Here is a 6,000-nt window from a genome sequence, read left to right as displayed (position 1 = left end):
GATGTCATACCTGTTGTTAATTCAAGAGGGAATAAGGGAACGAATAAGCATGTCGTTATTTTGATAGAAACGAGAGGATTACACACTTTTAATTTTGACTGCATTAATAGTTGGGTATATCAAATCTAATGGGATGGTACAACATCCCCTGCAGAAGGATTCCTTCAGACTGATCAGGAACCACATCAAACCACATCATCAGTCAATACTGAGTGTACAAGTCATAACCACAGTCAACACTGAGTGTACAAGTCATAACCACAGTCAACACTGAGTGTACAAGTCATAACCACAGTCAACACTGAGTGTACAAGTCATAACCACAGTCAACACTGAGTGTACAAGTCATTAGAGAACAGCTGCTCTTTCCATGACATAGACTGACCAGGTGAATCCAGGTGAAAGCGATGATCCCTTATTGATGTCACTTGTTAAATCCACTTCAATCATTGTAGATGAAGGGGAGGAGACGGGTTAAAGAAGGATGTTTAAGCCTTGAGACAACAGAGACATGGATTGTGTAAGTGTTCCATTTAGAGGGTGAATGTAAGACAAAATATTTAAGTGCCTTTGAATGTAGTATGGTAGTAGGTGCCAGGTGCTTTTATACGGTAACTCAAGTTGGAATGACCCATTTGTACGGTAACCTAAGTTGGAATGACCCAATTATATGGTAACTAAAGTTGGAATGATCCTGCATCAAATCCAGTCATCCGCACAATCGCTTTGGGTAATATGACCAAGCCTGACAATTTCCTGTTCGGCTGCCAAATGAAATTTCTATACAACCTGTCTAGAGCCCCAACCTAAACCCCTTTCAAGAAAGCTGACCCTAACAAATCCCCATCCCCTCGTTTCTCGTTTGCTCTCCCTAACGGCTATCTCGTCTCTGAGGCATTTCTTCAAGGCCTACATATGCATTGTAACCTGTGGGTTACCAGGTCTGCAGAGAAGCGGTTGCCAGATTTGCTTCCAGAGCGGCTCCCGAGGGAGAGAAGCTCTCCAGCATAGAGGGAGGCTGACCAAACCCAGTGGATTAGGAGCTATCCAGGTAATAACACCAAGGTCATAGCAGAATTACCATCAGGGCAGCTGTTCCGGACGACTGCGTGATCACACTCTTTAACACTCTTTCACACTCTTAAAGACCTTTAAACATGTCAACATTCACAAGGCCACAGGGCCAAACGGATTACCAGGATGTGTACTCCGAGCATGCTGACAAGTGTCTTCACTGACCAACATGTTTCAAGCAAACCACCATAGTCCCTATGCCCAAGAACTAAGTAACCTGCCTAAATGACTACCGACCCGTAGCACTCACGTCTGTAGCCATGAAGTGCTTTGAAAGGCTGGTCATGGCTCATATCAACAGCATTATCCCTGAAACCCTAGACCCACTCCAATTTGCATACCGCCCCAATAGATCCACAGATGATGACAATCTCTATTGCACTCCTCACTGCCCTCTCCCACCTGGACAAAAGGAAGACCTACGTGAGAATAATGTTCATTGACTACAGCTCAGCATTCAACATCAACACCATAGTGCCCTCAAAGCTCATCACTAAGCTAAGGATCCTGGGACTAAACACCTCCCTCTGCAACTGGATCCTGGACTTCCTGACGGGCCACCCCCCCAGGTGGTAACGGTCGGTAACAACACATATGTCACGCTGATCCTCGACACGGGGGTCCCTTGGGGGTGCATGCTCAGTCCCCACCTGTACTCCCTGGTCACTCATGACTGCACGGCCGTTCACGACTCCAACACCATCATCAAGTTTGCCGATGACACAACAGTGGTAGGCCTGATCACTGACAACGATGAGATAAGCCATAAGACTCCTGAACAGCTAGTCAAAGGCCTACCCAGACACCTATTTCACGCTGACGCTACTCTCTGTTTATAATCTATGCATAGTCACTTTAACTCTACCTACATGTACGTATTACCTCAATTACCTTGACTAAACGATGCCCCTGCACATTGACTCTGTACCGGTACCCCCTGTATATAGCCTTGTTATTGTTATTTTACTGCTGCTGTTGAATTATTTGTTACTTTTATTTTCTATTTTCTATTTTTTACTTAACACTTATTTTTATTTTTTTTCTTAAAACTTCTTAAAGCATTGTTGGTTAAGCGCTTGTAAAGTAAGCATTTCACTGTAAGGTCTACCTACACCTGTTGTATTGTGACAAATACAATTTGATTTGATTTGACAGAGAGGGAAAGAGAGAGGGAATCACAGTCCTGGGAAAAATCACACACGCACATGCAAACGCACGCACACGGGCACACAAACACACACACACACACTCACACACACTCACACACACAAACACACACACAAACACACACTCACACACACACACACACACACACACACACACACACACACACACACACACACACACACACACACACACACACACACACACACACACACTCACACACACACACAAACACACACTCACACACACACACACACACACACACACACACACACACACACACACACACACACACACACACTCGCACATGCAAACGCACACACATGGGCGCACAAACACACACACACAAACACACACTCACACACACACTTGCACACACAAACACACACTCACACACACACACACACTCGCACATGCAAACGCACGCACACGGGCGCACAAACACACACACACACACACACATTCAGAAACACACACACACACACACAAACACACACTCACACACACACACACACACACACAAACACACACTCACACACACACACACACACACAAACACACACTCACACACACACACAATCACACACACACTCACACACACACGCACACGGGCGCACAAACACACACACACACGCACAAACACACACGCACAAACACAAACACACACGCACAAACACACACGCACACACACTCGGACATGCAAACGCACGCATGCACACAAGGGCGCACAAACACACACACACAAACACAAACACGCACACAAATGATGGCTGTTTGGTGTTCATCCAGACAGTAATGTGTTCCACTTATTACACTCCCTAAACTGTGGGGTCTACTTCATCGGCAAGTGGAATACAGGAGCAGAGCAGCCATAGGAGCTATAGCCCCCTCCTCCACACTGACTCTCACACTGAACACAGGGGTGTGTCCTCAGCCTGTCCCCCCTGTTCACCCACAGCTGCGTGGCTTTGCAAGACACCAACTCCCATCATCAAGTTTGCTGACGATCACCAACAATGACGAGTCAGCCTATGGGGGGGGGGGTTGACTCCAGGAAGCAGAGGAGGGAACACGCCCCGATCCACATCAACAGGACTGCAGCAGAGAGAGTCACGAGTTTGAAGTTCCTGATCGTCGACATCACAGATTACTTGAAATGGACGAACACCACCACCACTGTTGTCAAGAGAGTGCAACAGCGTCTCTACTTCCTATAGCGGGTGAAGAAATTCAGCATGGCATCCCGGGTCGTCTCCAAATACTACCGCTGCACCATCGAGAGCGTCCTGACCAGTTGCATCACGGCCTGGTACGGGACCTGCTCCTTCCCCAACCACAAGGCCCTCCATGCTACACACACATCAAAACAGCTGCTACCAGACTATTATTTACTATTGCTAATACTGCACAACTTAAACACTTGCCCCCCAATCAATCCTTCTCTGATAGATGTGCAAACATCAACTGTGTCTTCCTGTTTTATACTTATGCTAAAATGTAGATTTGATTCTACTGAGCCATTTACTTTATGTCCATATTCTTATCTTTTATTATTGCTTATGTTGTTGCATTGTCAGGAAGGAACCTGCAAGTAAGCATTTCATTGGACAGTGAATGCCATGTAGGGGTGGCAGGTAGCCTAGTGGTTGGAGCGTTGGACTAGTAACCGAAAGGTTGCAAGATCGAATCCTTCGAGCTGACAAGGTAAAAATCTGATGTTCTGCCCCTGAACAAGGCAGTTAACCCACTGTTCCTAGGCCAGTTAACCCACTGTTCCTAGGCCAGTTAGCCCACTGTTCCTAGGCCAGTTAAACCACTGTTCCTAGGCCAGTTAAACCACTGTTCCTAGGCCAGTTAACCCTGTTCCTAGGTCAGTTAACCCACTGTTCCTAGGCCAGTTAGCCCACTGTTCCTAGGCCAGTTAACCCACTGTTCCTAGACCAGTTAACCCACTGTTCCTAGGCCAGTTAACCCACTGTTCCTAGGCCAGTTACCCACTGTTCCTAGGCCAGTTAACCCACTGTTCCTAGACCAGTTAACCCACTGTTCCTAGGCCAGTTAACCCACTGTTCCTAGACCAGTTAACCCACTGTTCCTAGGCCAGTTAACCCACTGTTCCTAGGCCAGTTAACCCACTGTTCCTAGACCAGTTAACCCGCTGTTCCTAGGCAAGTTAACCCACAGTTCCTAGGCCAGTTAACCCACTGTTCCTAGGCCAGTTAACCCACTGTTCCTAGGCCAGTTAACCCACTGTTCCTAGGCCAGTTAACCCACTGTTCCTAGGCCGTCATTGAAAATAAGAATTTGTTCTTGCCTTGCTAAATAAAGGTCATTCAAATAAATGCCATGTGCATATGACTAATAAAACGTGATACTTGAAAAGAGGACTGCAGCTCTCCATGCTCTGAGAGACCATCGCAATGGAGACTGTGTGTGCTGAAGTCTCTGGGTGGATTCTGGGTGGATTCTGGGTGGATTCTGGGTGGATTCCTGGGGATTAACATGTAAAGGAGATTGCCTTGCTTGCCTATGATCACACCCCACTGGGAATAAAATGAAGGTACCAGGGGATATCTTGACATGACACACTTTTGATATTCTACATGTACCATGATAAATTCTGAATACAGATGTGTCTTTTAGACATACTGTATCTGATAATGGGATCACTCCGAATACCATGCATGGACATGGCCGGATGTGGACTCATTCAATATCCTGAGAATATGTGACGTCCTATTTTCTCTCTTCGTGCTGACAAATACTGACTGTATTCATCGCATATCTGTGTTTTCTCAGCACATTCCAAGATAGGAAGCTATATTGAGTCCAGATATGCATCTTCTGGCTGAGGTCCATATCCGGATCTTGATATGTTTTTTCATATGCTGAAAATAAGGACAATTTCAGATGTATTTCTGAGTTTTCAGCACATGCTCGATAAATTAACAAATATAAACTCTACATATATTTTTTTCATTTACATATTGTTTTTGGATTCCCTCTGTATATCATACATGGTATGTCTGGATATTGACTCACTAGATATCCTTAGAAAGTGTCCCAATACAAAGAATATCCTATAGTAGCTCTGTATAAGAAATAAGATCTAATAAAATGTCAGATATACCCGGAAATATATAGATAAAGATAATCCCTTATATTGAACCTTTTTGCCCAGCGCCCATTACTGTTGTGGTAACCAAACTGGCCCAGGACTGATTAAATCATGTTTTATCAGAAAAGGACAGATGGAGGACAACAGAGATTTTGGAGTAGGTTTATTCATCTACACAACATGATCAAAAGTATATGGACACCTGCTCGTCGAATATCTCATTCCAAAATCAATGGAATTAATATGAAGTTGGTCTCCCCTGCTAAAACAGCCTCCACTCTTTTGGGAAGGCTTTCCACTAGATGTTGGAATATTACTGTGTGGACTTGCTTCCATTCAGCTAAAAGAGCATTAGTGAGGTCGGGTACTGATGTTGGGCGATTAGGCCTGGCTCGCAGTCGGCATTCCAATTCATCCCAAAGGTGTTTGATGGGGTTAAGGTCAGGGCTCTGTGCAGGCCAGTCAAGTTCTTCAACACTGATCTGTACAAACCATTTCTGTATGGACCTCGCTTTCTGCATGGGGGCGTTGTCATGCTGAGAAAGGAAAGGGCCTTGCCCACAAGGTTGCCAAAAAGTTGAAAGCACAGAATCGTCTAGAATATCAGTTTAAGCTGTTGTGTTAAGATTTCCCTTCACTGGAAC

The sequence above is a fragment of the Oncorhynchus tshawytscha genome, linkage group LG16, assembly GCF_018296145.1.
Source record: "Oncorhynchus tshawytscha isolate Ot180627B linkage group LG16, Otsh_v2.0, whole genome shotgun sequence".
NCBI lineage: Eukaryota > Metazoa > Chordata > Actinopteri > Salmoniformes > Salmonidae > Oncorhynchus > Oncorhynchus tshawytscha.
The sequence above is the reverse complement of the archived record's forward strand: the minus strand, read 5'-3'. Positions refer to the sequence as shown.